At 39.6% G+C, this 15,768-nt stretch overlaps 1 long non-coding RNA gene, 3 other non-coding genes and 4 pseudogenes across 4 annotated transcripts in view; all 8 read left to right on the top strand.

The window, feature by feature from the left end:
* The window catches only part of LOC141353270 (uncharacterized), a 508,637-nt gene that overhangs the window by 221,557 nt on the left and 271,312 nt on the right, over positions 1-15,768 (top strand). The gene's annotated exons all lie outside the window — the stretch shown is intronic.
* LOC141354494 (5S ribosomal RNA) lies at positions 10,553-10,671 on the top strand. The gene has a single exon (XR_012360924.1). It is a non-coding gene; the product is annotated as a 5S ribosomal RNA (ribosomal RNA).
* LOC141354379 (5S ribosomal RNA) lies at positions 10,837-10,955 on the top strand (annotated as a pseudogene).
* On the top strand, positions 11,095-11,213 carry LOC141356907 (5S ribosomal RNA). Its single transcript, XR_012363379.1, has one exon. It is a non-coding gene; the product is annotated as a 5S ribosomal RNA (ribosomal RNA).
* LOC141354318 (5S ribosomal RNA) lies at positions 11,347-11,465 on the top strand (annotated as a pseudogene).
* LOC141356906 (5S ribosomal RNA) lies at positions 11,593-11,711 on the top strand. The gene has a single exon (XR_012363378.1). It is a non-coding gene; the product is annotated as a 5S ribosomal RNA (ribosomal RNA).
* LOC141354019 (5S ribosomal RNA) lies at positions 11,845-11,963 on the top strand (annotated as a pseudogene).
* On the top strand, positions 12,118-12,236 carry LOC141354331 (5S ribosomal RNA; annotated as a pseudogene).

Below are 15,768 nucleotides of genomic sequence, written 5' to 3'. Positions count from 1 at the left end.
TGAGTAAGTGTGTAAATGTAAGCAAGTGTGTAAATGTCACTGAGTGTAAATGTAAGTGTGAGTAAGTGTGTAAATGGGAGTATGTGTGTAAATGTCAGTGAGTGTGAGTGTAAGGAAGTGTGTAAATGTCAGTGAGTGTGAGTAAGTGTGAGAGTTAGTGTGAGCAAGTGTGTCAATGTGAGTGAGTGAGTGTGAATGTAAGTGATAGTTAGTGTGTACATTTGAGTAATTGTGAGTTTAAGTGTGAGTGAGTTAGTGTAAATGAGTGGGTGTGAGTAACTGTGAGAGTAAGTGTGAGCAAGTGTGTCAATGTGAGTGAGTGTCAGTAAGTGTGAGTGAGTGTGAATGTAAGTGTTAGTAAGTGTGTAAATGTGAGTGAGTGTGTAAATGTGAGAGAGTGTGAGTAAGTGTATAAATGTGAGTAAGTGTGTAAATGTCAGTGAGTGTGAGTAAGTTTGAGTAAGTGTGTAAACGGGAGTAAGTGTGTAAATGTCAGTGAGTGTGAGTAAGTGTGAGTGTGTAAATGGGAGTTAGTGTGTAATTGTCAGTGAGTGTGAGTAATTGTGATTGTAAGTGTTAGTAAATGTGTAAACAGGAGTGTGTAAATGTCTGTGAGTGTGAGTAAGTGTGAGTGTGAGTAAGTGTGTAAATGGGAGTAAGTGTGTAAATGTCAGTGAGTGTAAGTGTGAGTGTGAGTAAGTGTGTAAATGTCAGTGAGTGTGAGTAAGTGTGAGTTGGTGTGAGTAAGTGTGAGTGTAAGTGTGAGCAAGTGTGTAAATGTGAGTTTGTAAAAGTGAGCGAGTGTGAGTAAGTGTGTAAATGTGAGTAAGTGTGTAAATGTCAGTGAGTTTGAGTAAGTGTTTAATGTGAGTAAGTGTGTAAATGTCAGTGAGTGTAAGTGTGAGTGTGAGCAAGTGTGTAAATGGGAGTAAGTGTGTAAATGTCAGTGAGTGTGAGTAAGTGTGAGAGTAAGTGTGACCAAATGTGTCAATGTGAGTGAGTGTGAGTAAGTGTAAGTCAGTGTGAATGTAAGTGTTAGTAAGTGTGTAAATGTGAGTGTGTAAATGTAAGCAAGTGTGAGTAAGTGTGTAAATGTGAGCAAGTGTGTAAATGTCACTGAGTGTAAGTGTAAGTGTGATTAAGTGTGTAAATGGGAGTATGTGTGTAAATGTCAGTGAGTGTGAGTAAGTGTGAGTGTAAGGAAGTGTGTAAATGTCAGTGAGTGTGAGTAAGTGTGAGAGTTAGTGTGAGCAAGTGTGTCAATGTGAGTGAGTGAGTGTGAATGTAAGTGATAGTTAGTGTGTACATTTGAGTAATTGTGAGTTTAAGTGTGAGTGAGTTAGTGTAAATGAGTGGGTGTGAGTAACTGTGAGAGTAAGTGTGAGCAAGTGTGTCAATGTGAGTGAGTGTCAGTAAGTGTGAGTGAGTGTGAATGTAAGTGTTAGTAAGTGTGTAAATGTGAGTGAGTGTTTAAATGTGAGAGAGTGTGAGTAAGTGTATAAATGTGAGTAAGTGTGTAAATGTCAGTGAGTGTGTAAATGTGAGCGAGTGTGAGTAAGTGTTTAAATGTGAGTAAGTGTGTAAATGTCAGTGAGTGTGAGTAAGTGTGTAAACGGGAGTAAGTGTGTAAATGTCAGTGAGTGTAAGTGTGAGTGTGTAAATGGGAGTAAGTGTGTAATTGTCAGTGAGTGTGAGTAATTGTGATTGTAAGTGTTAGTAAATGTGTAAATGTGAGTGTGTAAATGTATGCGAATGTGAGTAAGTTGTGTAAATGTGAGTAAGTGTGTAAATGTCAGTGAGTTTGAGTAAGTGTTTAATGTAAGTAAGTGTGTAAATGTCAGTGAGTGTAAGTGTGAGTGTGAGCAAGTGTGTAAATGGGAGTAAGTGTGTAAATGTCAGTGAGTGTGAGTAAGTGTGAGAGTAAGTGTGACCAAATGTGTCAATGTGAGTGAGTGTGAGTAAGTGTAAGTCAGTGTGTATGTAAGTGTTAGTAAGTGTGTAAATGTGAGTGAGTGTGTAAATGTGAGCGAGTGTGAGTAAGTGTGTAAATGTGAGTAAGTGTGAGTGGGTGTGATTAAGTGTGAGAGTAAGTGTGAGCAATTGTGTCAATGTGAGTGAGTGTAAGTAAGTGTGAGTCCGTGTGAATGTAAGTGTTAGTAAGTGTGTAAATGTGAGTGAATGTGTAAATGTGAGCGAGTGTGAGTGTAAGTGTGTAAATGCGAGTAAGTGTGTAAATGTCAGTATGTGTGAGTGTAAGTGTGTAAATTTGAGTAATTGTAAGTTTAAGTGTAAGTGAGTTAGTGTAAATGAGTGGGTGTGAGTAACTGTGATAGTAAGTGTGGGCAAGTGTGTCAATGTGAGTGAGTGAGTGTGAGTAAGTGTGAGTCAGTGTGAATTTTAGTGTTAGTAAGTGTGTAAATGTGAGTGAGTGTGTAAATGTAAGCGAGTGTAAGTAAGTGTGTAAATGTCAGTGAGTGTGTAAATGTGAGCGAGTGTGAGTGTGAGTGTGAGTAAGTGTGTAAATGGGAGTAAGTGTGTAAATGTCAGTGAGTGTGAGTAAGGGTGAGTGTAAGTGTTAGTAAGTGTGTAAATGTGAGTGTGTAAATGTAAGCAAATGTGAGTAAGTGTGTAAATGTGAGTAAGTGTGTAAATGTCAGTGAGTGTGAGTAAGTGTAAGTGTGAGTAAGTGTGTAAATGTGAGCAAGTGTGTAAATGTCAGTCAGTGTGAGTAAGTGTGAGTGTGAGTAAGTGTGTAAATGTCAGTCAGTGTGAGTAAGTGTGAGTGTGAGTAAGTGTGTAAATGGGAGTAAGTGTGTAAATGTGAGCAAGTGTGTAAAGGTCAGTGAGTAAGTGTAAGTGTGAGTAAGTGTGTCAATGGGAGTACGTGTGTAAATGCCAGTGAGTGTGAGTAAGTGTGAGTGTGAGGAAGTGTGTAAATGTCAGTGAGAGTGAGTAAGTGTGAGAGTTAGTGTGAGCAAGTGTGTCAGTGTGAGTGAGGGAGTGTGAGTGAGTGTGAATGTAAGTGTTAGTTAGTGTGTAAATTTGAGTAATTGTGAGTTTAAGTGTTAGTGAGTTAGTGTAAATGAGTGGGTGTGAGTAACTGTGAGAGTAAGTGAGCAAGTGTGTAAATGTGAGTGAGTGTGAGTAAGTGGGTAAATGTAAGTTTGTAAATGTCAGTGAGTGAGTGTAAGTGTGTAAACGGGAGTAAGTGTGTAAATGTCAGTGAGTGTGAGTAAGTGTGAGTGTGAGTAAGTGTGTAAATGGGAGTAGGTGTGTAAATGTGTAAATGTCAGTGAATGTGAGTAAGTGTGAGTGTGAGTAAGTGTGTAAATGGGAGTAAGTGTGAGTAAGTGTGAGTTGTTGTGAGTAAGTGTGAGTGCAAGTGTGATTAAGTGTGTAAATGTGAGTTTGTAAATGTGAGGAAGTGTGAGTAAGTGTGTCAATGGGAGTATGTGTGTAAATGTCAGTGAGTGTGAGTAAGTGTGAGTGTGAGGAAGTGTGTAAATGTCAGTGAGTGTGAGTAAGTGTGAGAGTTAGTGTGAGCAAGTGTGTTAATGTGAGTGAGGGAGTGTGAGTGAGTGTGAATGTAAGTGTGAGTTAGTGTGTAAATTTGAGTAATTGTGAGTTTAAGTGTGAGTGAGTGTGAGTGAATGTGAATGTAAGTGATATTAAGTGTGTAAATGTGAGTGAGTGTGTAAATGTGAGTGAGTGTGTAAATGGCAGTGAGTGTGAGTAAGTGTGTAAATGTGAGTAAGTGTGTAAATGTCAGTGAGTGTGAGTAACTGTTAGTGTGATTAAGTGTGTAAACAGGAGTGTGTAAATGTCTGTGAGTGTGAGTAAGTGTGAGTGTGAGTAAGTGTGTTAATGGGAGAAAGTGTGTAATTGTCAGTGAGTGTAAGTGTGAGTGTGAGTAAGTGTGTAAATGTCAGTGAGTGTGAGTAAGTGTGAGTTGGTGTGAGTAAGTGTGAGTGTAAGTGTGAGCAAGTGTGTAAATGTGAGTTTGTAAAAGTGAGCGAGTGTGAGTAAGTGTGTAAATGTGAGTAAGTGTGTAAATGTCAGTGAGTGTGAGTAAGTGTGAGTGTGAGTAAGTGTGTAAACGGGAGTAAGTGTGTAAATGTCAGTGAGTGTGAGTAAGTGTGAGTTAGTGTGTAAATGCGAGTAAGTGTGTAAATGTCAGTGAGTGTGAGTAATGTGAGTTGGTGTGAGTAAGTGTGAGTGTAAGTGTTAGTAAGTGTGTAAATGTGAGTTTGTAATTGTAAACGAATGTGAGTATGTGTGTAAATGTCAGTGAGTGTGAGTAAGTGTGAGTGTGAGTAAGTGTGTAAATGTGAGTAAGTGTGTAAATGTCAGTAAGTGTAAGTAAGTGTGAGTGTGAGTAAGTGTGTAAATGGGAGTAAGTGTGTAAATGTCAGTGAGTGTGAGTAAGTGTGAGTTGGTGTGAGTAAGTGTGAGTGTAAGGGTGAGCAAGTGTGTCAATATGAGTGAGTGTGAGTGAGTATAAATGTTAGTGTGTAAATGTGAGTAATTGTGAGTGTAAGTGTGAGTGAGTTAGTGTAAATGAGTGGGTGTGAGTAACTGTGAGAGTAAGTGTGAGCAAGTGTGTCAATGTAAGGAAGTGTGAGGAAGTGTGAGTGAGTGTGAATGTAAGTGTTAGTAAGTGTGTAAATGTGAGTGAGTGTGAGTGGGTGTGAGTAAGTGTGAGCAAGTGTGTCAATGTGAGTGAGTGTGAGTCATTGTGAGTTAGTGTGAATGTAAGTGTTAGTAAGTGTTTAAATGTGAGTGTGTAAATGTAAGCAAGTGTGAATAAGTGTGTAAATGTGAGCGAGTGTGAGTGGGTGTGAGTAAGTGTGAGCAAGTGTGTCAATGTGAGTGAGTGTGAGTCATTGTGAGTTAGTGTGAATGTAAGTGTTAGTAAGTGTGTAAATGTGATTGTGTAAATGTAAGCAAGTGTGAATAAGTGTGTAAATGGGAGTACGTGTGTAAATGTCAGTGAGTGTGAGTAAGTGTGAGTGTGAGTAAGTGTGAGAGTTAGTGTGAGCAAGTGTGTCAATGTGTGTGAGAGAGTGTGAGTGAGTGTGAATGTAAGTGCTAGTTAGTGTGTAAATTTGAGTAATTGTAAGTTTAAGTGTGAGTGAGTTAGTGTAAATGAGTGGGTGTGAGTAACTGTGAGTGTAAGTTTGAGCAAGTGTGTCAATGTGAGTGAGTGTGAGTAAGTGTGAGTGAGTGTGAATGTAAGTGTTAGTAAGTGTGTAAATGTGAGTGAGTGTGTAAATGTGAGCGTGTGTGAGTCAGTGTATAGATGTGAGTAAGTGTGTAAATGTCAGTGAGTGTGTAAATGTGAGCGAGTGTGAGTAAGTGTGTAAATGTGAGTAAGTGTGTAAATGTCAGTGAGTGTGAGTAAGTGTGAGTTGGTGTGAGTGGGTGTGAGTAAGTGTGAGTGTAAGTGTGAGCAAGTGTGTCAATGTGAGTGAGTGTGAGTGAGTGTAAATGTAAGTGTGTAAATGTGAGTATGTGTGAGTGTAAGTGTGAGTGAGTTAGTGTAAATGAGTGTGTGTGAGTAACTGAGAAAGTAAGTATGAGCAAGTGTGAGGAAGTGTGAGTGAGTGTGAATGTAAGTGTAAGTAAATGTGTAAATGTTAGTGGGTGTGTAAATGTGAGCGAGTGTGAGTGGGTGTGAGTAATTGTGAGCAAGTGTGTCAATGTGAGTGAGTGTGAGTCATTGTGAGTGAGTGTGAATGTAAGTGTTAGTAAGTGTATAAGTTTGAGTGTGTAAATGTAAGCAAGTGTGAGTAAGTGTGTAAATGTAAGCAAGTGTGTAAATGTCACTGAGTGTAAATGTAAGTGTGAGTAAGTGTGTAAATGGGAGTATGTGTGTAAATGTCAGTGAGTGTGAGTGTAAGGAAGTGTGTAAATGTCAGTGAGTGTGAGTAAGTGTGAGAGTTAGTGTGAGCAAGTGTGTCAATGTGAGTGAGTGAGTGTGAATGTAAGTGATAGTTAGTGTGTACATTTGAATAATTGTGAGTTTAAGTGTGAGTGAGTTAGTGTAAATGAGTGGGTGTGAGTAACTGTGAGAGTAAGTGTGAGCAAGTGTGTCAATGTGAGTGAGTGTCAGTAAGTGTGAGTGAGTGTGAATGTAAGTGTTAGTAAGTGTGTAAATGTGAGTGAGTGTGTACATGTGAGAGAGTGTGAGTAAGTGTATAAATGTGAGTAAGTGTGTAAATGTCAGTGAGTGTGAGTAAGTGTGAGTAAGTGTGTAAACGGGAGTAAGTGTGTAAATGTCAGTGAGTGTGAGTAAGTGTGAGTGTGTAAATGGGAGTAAGTGTGTAATTGTCAGTGAGTGTGAGTAATTGTGATTGTAAGTGTTAGTAAATGTGTAAATGTGAGTGTGTAAATGTATGCGAATGTGAGTAAGTTGTGTAAATGTGAGTAAGTGTGTAAATGTCAGTGAGTTTGAGTAAGTGTTTAATGTGAGTAAGTGTGTAAATGTCAGTGAGTGTAAGTGTGAGTGTGAGCAAGTGTGTAAATGGGAGTAAGTGTGTAAATGTCAGTGAGTGTGAGTAAGTGTGAGAGTAAGTGTGACCAAATGTGTCAATGTGAGTAAGTGTGAGTAAGTGTAAGTCAGTGTGAATGTAAGTGTTAGTAAGTGTGTAAATGTGAGTGTGTAAATGTAAGCAAGTGTGAGTAAGTGTGTAAATGTGAGCAAGTGTGTAAATGTCACTGAGTGTAAGTGTAAGTGTGAGTAAGTGTGTAAATGGGAGTATGTGTGTAAATGTCAGTGAGTGTGAGTAAGTGTGAGTGTAAGGAAGTGTGTAAATGTCAGTGAGTGTGAGTAAGTGTGAGAGTTAGTGTGAGCAAGTGTGTCAATGTGAGTGAGTGAGTGTGAATGTAAGTGATAGTTAGTGTGTACATTTGAGTAATTGTGAGTTTAAGTGTGAGTGAGTTAGTGTAAATGAGTGGGTGTGAGTAACTGTGAGAGTAAGTGTGAGCAAGTGTGTCAATGTGAGTGAGTGTCAGTAAGTGTGAGTGAGTGTGAATGTAAGTGTTAGTAAGTGTGTAAATGTGAGAGAGTGTGAGTAAGTGTATAAATGTGAGTAAGTGTGTAAATGTCACTGAGTGTGTAAATGTGAGCGAGTGTGAGTAAGTGTTTAAATGTGAGTAAGTGTGTAAATGTCAGTGAGTGTGAGTAAGTGTGAGTAAGTGTGTAAACGGGAGTAAGTGTGTAAATGTCAGTGAGTGTAAGTGTGAGTGTGTAAATGGGAGTAAGTGTGTAATTGTCAGTGAGTGTGAGTAAGTGTGAGTGTGTAAATGGGAGTAAGTGTGTAATTGTCAGTGAGTGTGAGTAATTGTGATTGTAAGTGTTAGTAAATGTGTAAATGTGAGTGTGTAAATGTATGCGAATGTGAGTAAGTTGTGTAAATGTGAGTAAGTGTGTAAATGTCAGTGAGTTTGAGTAAGTGTTTAATGTGAGTAAGTGTGTAAATGTCAGTGAGTGTAAGTGTGAGTGTGAGCAAGTGTGTAAATGGGAGTAAGTGTGTAAATGTCAGTGAGTGTGAGTAAGTGTGAGAGTAAGTGTGACCAAATGTGTCAATGTGAGTGAGTGTGAGTAAGTGTAAGTCAGTGTGAATGTAAGTGTTAGTAGGTGTGTAAATGTGAGTGTGTAAATGTAAGCAAGTGTGAGTAAGTGTGTAAATGTGAGCAAGTGTGTAAATGTCACTGAGTGTAAGTGTAAGTGTGAGTAAGTGTGTAAATGGGAGTATGTGTGTAAATGTCAGTGAGTGTGAGTAAGTGTGAGTGTAAGGAAGTGTGTAAATGTCAGTGAGTGTGAGTAAGTGTGAGAGTTAGTGTGAGCAAGTGTGTCAATGTGAGTGAGTGAGTGTGAATGTAAGTGATAGTTAGTGTGTACATTTGAGTAATTGTGAATTTAAGTGTGAGTGAGTTAGTGTAAATGAATGGGTGTGAGTAACTGTGAGAGTAAGTGTGAGCAAGTGTGTCAATGTGAGTGAGTGTCAGTAAGTGTGAGTGAGTGTGAATTTAAGTGTTAGTAAGTGTGTAAATGTGAGTGAGTGTGTAAATGTGAGAGAGTGTGAGTAAGTGTATAAATGTGAGTAAGTGTGTAAATGTCAGTGAGTGTGTAAATGTGAGCGAGTGTGAGTAAGTGTTTAAATGTGAGTAAGTGTGTAAATGTCAGTGAGTGTGAGTAAGTGTGAGTAAGTGTGTAAACAGGAGTAAGTGTGTAAATGTCAGTGAGTGTAAGTGTGAGTGTGTAAATGGGAGTAAGTGTGTAATTGTCAGTGAGTGTGAGTAATTGTGATTGTAAGTGTTAGTAAATGTGTAAATGTGAGTGTGTAAATGTATGCGAATGTGAGTAAGTTGTGTAAATGTGAGTAAGTGTGTAAATGTCAGTGAGTTTGAGTAAGTGTTTAATGTGAGTAAGTGTGTAAATGTCAGTGAGTGTAAGTGTGAGTGTGAGCAAGTGTGTAAATGGGAGTAAGTGTGTAAATGTCAGTGAGTGTGAGTAAGTGTGAGAGTAAGTGTGACCAAATGTGTCAATGTGAGTGAGTGTGAGTAAGTGTAAGTCAGTGTGAATGTAAGTGTTAGTAGGTGTGTAAATGTGAGTGTGTAAATGTAAGCAAGTGTGAGTAAGTGTGTAAATGTGAGCAAGTGTGTAAATGTCACTGAGTGTAAGTGTAAGTGTGAGTAAGTGTGTAAATGGGAGTATGTGTGTAAATGTCAGTGAGTGTGAGTAAGTGTGAGTGTAAGGAAGTGTGTAAATGTCAGTGAGTGTGAGTAAGTGTGAGAGTTAGTGTGAGCAAGTGTGTCAATGTGAGTGAGTGAGTGTGAATGTAAGTGATAGTTAGTGTGTACATTTGAGTAATTGTGAATTTAAGTGTGAGTGAGTTAGTGTAAATGAATGGGTGTGAGTAACTGTGAGAGTAAGTGTGAGCAAGTGTGTCAATGTGAGTGAGTGTCAGTAAGTGTGAGTGAGTGTGAATTTAAGTGTTAGTAAGTGTGTAAATGTGAGTGAGTGTGTAAATGTGAGAGAGTGTGAGTAAGTGTATAAATGTGAGTAAGTGTGTAAATGTCAGTGAGTGTGTAAATGTGAGCGAGTGTGAGTAAGTGTTTAAATGTGAGTAAGTGTGTAAATGTCAGTGAGTGTGAGTAAGTGTGAGTAAGTGTGTAAACAGGAGTAAGTGTGTAAATGTCAGTGAGTGTAAGTGTGAGTGTGTAAATGGGAGTAAGTGTGTAATTGTCAGTGAGTGTGAGTAATTGTGATTGTAAGTGTTAGTAAATGTGTAAATGTGAGTGTGTAAATGTATGCGAATGTGAGTAAGTTGTGTAAATGTGAGTAAGTGTGTAAATGTCAGTGAGTTTGAGTAAGTGTTTAATGTAAGTAAGTGTGTAAATGTCAGTGAGTGTAAGTGTGAGTGTGAGCAAGTGTGTAAATGGGAGTAAGTGTGTAATTGTCAGTGAGTGTGAGTAATTGTGATTGTAAGTGTTAGTAAATGTGTAAATGTGAGTGTGTAAATGTATGCGAATGTGAGTAAGTTGTGTAAATGTGAGTAAGTGTGTAAATGTCAGTGAGTTTGAGTAAGTGTTTAATGTGAGTAAGTGTGTAAATGTCAGTGAGTGTAAGTGTGAGTGTGAGTAAGTGTGAGTAAGTGTGTAAATGTGAGCAAGTGTGTAAATGTCAGTCAGTGTGAGTAAGAGTGAGTGTGAGTAAGTGTGTAAATGGGAGTAAGTGTATAAATGGGAGTAAGTGTGTTAATGTCAGTGAGTGTGAGTAAGTGTGTAAATGTAAGTGTGAGTGGGTGTTAGTAAGTGTGAGCAAGTGTGTCAATGTGAGTGAGTGTGAGTCAGTGTGAATGTAAGTGTTAGTAAGTGTGTAAATGTGAGTGTGTAAATGTAAGCAAGTGTGAGTAAGTGTGTAAATGTGAGTGAAATTAAGTGTCAGTGTCAATATGCGTTAGTGTGTAAATGTGAGTGAGTGTGAGTGGGTGTGAGTAAGTGTGAGAGTAAGTGTGAGCAAGTGTGTCAATGTGAGTGAGTGTGAGTGAGTGTGAATGTAAGTGTTAAAAAGTGTGTAAATGTGAGTAATTGTGAGTGTAGGTGTGATTGAGTTAGTGTAAATGAGTGGGTGTGAGTAACTGTGAGAGTAAGTGTGAGCAAGTGTGTAAATGTGGAGTGAGTGGGAGTAAGTGTGAGTGAGTGTGAATGTAAGTGTTAGCAAGTGTGTAAATGTGAGTGAGTGTGTAAATGTGAGCGAGTGTGAGTAGGTGTGAGTGTGAGTAAGTGTGTAAATGTGAGTAAGTGTGAGCAAGCCAAGCAGGGTCGGGCCTGGTTAGTACTTGGATGGGAGACCGCCTGGGAATACCAGGTGCTGTAAGCATTTAATTCTTTAATTAATTCTTTATTTAATTCTTTATTTAATTAATTATTTAATTATTTATTCATATAATTTTTTTCCAGAAATGCATCCTTTCTGTAAGCGTTCGCCGATGGCATGGCGTTGCCACATTAGTCTTGAAGTGGCTCTCGAATCGAGTCAGCGCTCGCTTACGGCCACACCACCCTGAGCACGCCCGCTCTCGTCTGATCTCGGAAGCCAAGCAGGGTTGGGCCTGGTTAGTACTTGGATGGGAGACCGCCTGGGAATACCAGGTGCTGTAAGCATTTAATTCTTTATTTAATTCTTTATTTAATTAATTATTTAATTAATTATTTAATTATTTATTCATATAATTTTTTTCCAGAAATGCATCCTTTCTGTAAGCGTTCGCCGATGGCATGGCGTTGCCACATTAGTCTTGAAGTGGCTCTCGAATCGAGTCAGCACTCGCTTACGGCCACACCACCCTAAGCAAGCCCGCTTTCGTCTGATCTCGGAAGCCAAGCAGGGTCGGGCCTATTTAGTACTTGGATGGGAGACCGCCTGGGAATACCAGGTGCTGTAAGCATTTAATTCCTTATTTAATTAATTATTTAATTATTTATTCATATAATTTTTTCCAGAAATGCATCCTTTCTGTAGCGTTCGCCGATGGCATGGCGTTGCCACATTAGTCTTGAAGTGGCTCTTGAATCGAGTCAGCGCTCGCTTACGGCCACACCACCCTGAGCACGCCCGCTCTCGTTTGATCTCGGAAGCCAAGCAGGGTTGGGCCTGGTTAGTACTTGGATGGGAGACCGCCTGGGAATACCAGGTGCTGTAAGCATTTAATTCCTTATTTAATTAATTATTTATTCATATAATTTTTTTCCAGAAATGCATCCTTTCTGTAAGCGTTCGCCGATGGCATGGCGTTGCCACATTAGTCTTGAAGTGGCTCTCGAATCGAGTCAGCGCTCGCTTACGGCCACACCACCCTAAGCAAGCCCGCTCTCGTCTGATCTCGGAAGCCAAGCAGGGTCGGGCCTATTTAGTACTTGGATGGGAGACCGCCTGGGAATACCAGGTGCTGTAAGCATTTAATTAATTATTTAATTATTTATTCATATAATTTTTTCCAGAAATGCATCCTTTCTGTAGCGTTCGCCGATGGCATGGCGTTGCCACATTAGTCTTGAAGTGGCTCTTGAATCGAGTCAGCGCTCGCTTACGGCCACACCACCCTGAGCACGCCCGCTCTCGTTTGATCTCGGAAGCCAAGCAGGGTTGGGCCTGGTTAGTACTTGGATGGGAGACCGCCTGGGAATACCAGGTGCTGTAAGCATTTAATTCCTTATTTAATTAATTATTTATTCATATAATTTTTTTCCAGAAATGCATCCTTTCTGTAAGCGTTCGCCGATGGCATGGCGTTGCCACATTAGTCTTGAAGTGGCTCTCGAATCGAGTCAGCGCTCGCTTACGGCCACACCACCCTGATCGCGCCCGCTCTCGTCTGATCTCGGAAGCCAAGCAGGGTCGGGCCTGGTTAGTACTTGGATAGAAGACCGCCTGGGAATAGCAGGTGCTGTAAGCATTTAATTCTTTATTTAATTCTTTATTTAATTAATTATTTATTTAATTATTCATATAATTTTTTTTCCAGAAATGCATCCTTTCTGTAAGCGTTCGCCGATGGCATGGCGTTGCCACATTAGTCTTGAAGTGGCTCTCGAATCGAGTCAGCGCTCGCTTACGGCCACACCACCCTCAGCACGCCTGCTCTCGTCTGATCTCGGAAGCCAAGCAGGATCGGGCCTGGTTAATACTTGGATGGGAGACCGCCTGGGAATACCAGGTGCTGTAAGCATTTAATTCTTTATTAAGTGTGCTTGCAAAAGCACACTTATTGTTCTTCTTAAGTTTTATTATTCTTATTATTAGGGGTCAAGCACCGAAGGTGCTGTGACACCTATTGGAATTGTTAGTATTATTATTATTATTCTGCGTCTTCTTCTTCTTAGCCATAGGCGTCTCTGGCAGCCCTATGAACTGTACATAGGAAAATGATGAAATTTGGCACAGTTATAGTGGTGGTCTTAAAAAGTCATGCGACCAAAAATGGGGTCTCTAGTACTAACTCTATAGCGCCACCAGCAGTGCAAAAATTCAATGTTCAAATGGTTATAACTGCTGATCCGCTTGATCTATGAAAATTCTACTTAGCACACGTGATTGCTCTACTCATGCTTGTTGTTTTTAATACCTTACAGTAAAACTCCACCCATTACAGTAGCGGCCATTTTGAAATGTACAGTATTTTGTTTATTCGCTAATCCTCATTCAAATTTTGTTCAATTGTTATGAAATTTGGCACAGGTGATCTTTGGAGTGAGCCGCACAGAAATGACCGAACAGAATTTTGATATATATCTTTGTTCAAAAGTAATAAATGCGCAAACTTAACGAGGTTGACGCAAAAATGGTTCTGAAGCTGTAGCTCGGTCATTCTTTGATCAATTGAAATGAAATTTGGTACACTTCATGTGGACCATGAACTTGGGGTTCATGCCAAATTTGGTGACAGCGCCACCTATGGGTCATGAGATATGAAAATAGGCTATGTTTGCCCATAACTTCTGAAATGTTTGTCAGAAAATTATGATCTTGATGTCTATGGATTGCTTACCTCATGCCGCATCTGTCGATGTGTATTATGCCGGGTTTGACCGAACCGCCTGTCCGCCATTTTGAAATTTCACATAATTTGTTATATTTTTTGAACTATTGGACATATCCGCGCAAAAATTAGTAAGGAGCTTTGACATGATGTCCTGAAGGTACCTGGGAAGTCAGAGTACTGCGCCACCTAGGGGTTATAAACTATAACAGTTCTTATGGAACTGCTTATAACTTCTGAATACTTTGTCTGATATTAATTTCTTTGTGAAATTGTATTCACTGGTTTATGCCGATTGCAACGATACCTCGTTTGTCATTTTCCAACATTCTGTTCATGTGTTATTGTAAAGCATATGGTAGATGATTTTTTCGCTACTCCTTTTACTAATTTTGTTTATTTTATGCCAGGTATTGCTCGTATAATGTTTGGAGCAATCCGCACAGAAATGACTGAACAGATTTTTGATATTCTGTTCTCTTTCTTAGAAATACCACTCCAAAGTTGACTGTGCCTGTGACGTTGTCTTTTTGTCATAGTAAATGAATGTGACTGTATATTACATTGTATAGCATTACTATACAGAATGATCTTCTTGTCTTCAATCTCACTTGAGCTTTTTGATTCTCATATACATTGTATTTCTGTTAGTTCTTCTCTGCACTGTCAGTTCTGCATCTGTGTTGATTGGCATATGTCAATCCTTGCAGCACCTAAGCTGTTTTTTTGCTGCCCTTTGAACTGTGTTAACTGAGTTGCGTATCTAGTTAACCACATACCATGAGATTCTGAGGTCATGGGTTCGAATCCCATGTGCAGTGATAGTTTGTCTTAACTTTTTTTCTCACTTAAGTTTTGTGATTTTCATACTATACATTGTATTTCAGTTATTTGTGCTCTCTTGTCATTTCTGCTCTTTTGGTAATTGCTGGATATCAATGTTTACAGCTCTAAATCTCAATTCTATAGCTTGGACACACCAACTCAGTGGTTTACACGTTTACTCAGTGGTGCATGCGGTAAGTGCTGTGCTTTGGGAACCTGAGTTCATGGGTTCGAATCCCATGTGCAGTGGTTTTTTTTTGTCTTAACTTTTTTCTCTCTTAAGTTTTGTCATTTTCATACTATACATTGTATTTCAGTTATTTGTGCTCTCTCTTGTCATTTCTGCACTTTTGGTAATTACTGGATATCATTGTTTATAGCTCTAAAGCTTGTTTCTATAGCTTGGACACACCAACTCAGTGGTTTAATTGTTTACTCAGTGGCGCATGCGGTTGGTGCCGTGCTTTGGGAATCTGAGGTCATGGGTTCGAATCCCATGTGCAGTGATTTTTTGTCTTAAATTTTTTTCTCTCTTAAGTTTTGTGATTTTCACACTATACATTGTATTTCAGTTATTTGTGCTCTCTCTTGTCATTTCTGCACGTTTGGTAATTGCTGGATATCAATGTTTATAGCTCTAAAGCTCGTTTCTATAGCTTGGACACACCAACTCAGTGGTTTAATCGTTTACTCAGCGGCGCATACGGTAAGATCCATGCTTTGGGAACCGGAGGTCATGGGTTTGAATCCCAGCTCTTACTTTCACTTATTGAGATTTCCTTTTGTGTTCCCTTTAACACGTTCTTCTCGACCTGTCTGGTTTTCCACACGTGTTATATTTTTGCCATTTTTACTGTTGTCACTCTGCACTGCAGTGGTTCTGCTCTGCATTTGCTTTGCTTCGGGTTCAGGCTCTGTATTGCGCGTTTTCTGCGCTTTGCACATTTGCTGCGTCGTGTGGTGTTTGCTGTGCTTTGGGTGCTCATTGCGCTGAAGGTGCTTGGCCCCGCAATTGCTGCTTGCAGCTATATTTATTCTTCATCTTCTTCCCCAATGGGAGTCTATGGCAGCCCTATGAACCGTACGTAGGAAAATGATGAAATTTGGCACAGTTGTAGTGGTGGTCTTAAAAAGTCATGTGACCAAAAATGGGGTCTCTAGTCCTATCTCTATAGCGCCACCAGCAGTGCAAAAATTCAATGTTCAAATGGTTATAACTGCTGATCCGCTTGATCTATGAAAATTCTACTTAGTACACGTGATTGCTCTCCTCATGCTTGTTGTTTTTAATACCTTACAGTAAAACTCCACCCATGACAGTAGCGGCCATTTTGAAATGTACAGTATTCCGTTTATTCGCTACTCCTCCTTCAAATTTGGTTCAATTGTTATGAAATTTGGCACAGGTGAACTTTGGAGTGAGCCGCACAGAAATGACCGAACAGAATTTTGATATTTATCTTTGTTCAAAAGTAATAAATGCGCAAAGTTAACGAGGTTGACGCAAAAATGGTTCTGAAGCTGTAGCTCGGTCATTCTTTGATCAATTGAAATGAAATTTGGTACACTTCATGTGGACCATGAACTTGGGGTTCATGCCAAATTTGGTGACAGCGCCACCTATGGGTCATGAGATATGAAAATAGGCTATTTTTGCCCATAACTTCTGAACTGTTTGTCAGAAAATTATGATCTTGATGTCTATGGATTGCTTACCTCATGCCGCATCTGTCGATGGGTATTATGCCGGGTTTGACCAAACCGCCTGTCCGGCATTTTGAAATTTCACATGAATTGTTATATTTTTTGAACTATTGCACATATCCGTGCAAAAAGTGGTAAGGAGCTTTGACATGATGTCCTGAAGGTACCTGGGAAGTCAGAGTACAGCGCCACC

This window comes from Misgurnus anguillicaudatus, chromosome 21 (assembly GCF_027580225.2).
Source record: "Misgurnus anguillicaudatus chromosome 21, ASM2758022v2, whole genome shotgun sequence".
NCBI classification, from domain to species: domain Eukaryota; kingdom Metazoa; phylum Chordata; class Actinopteri; order Cypriniformes; family Cobitidae; genus Misgurnus; species Misgurnus anguillicaudatus.
The sequence above is the reverse complement of the archived record's forward strand: the minus strand, read 5'-3'. Positions and strand labels throughout refer to the sequence as shown.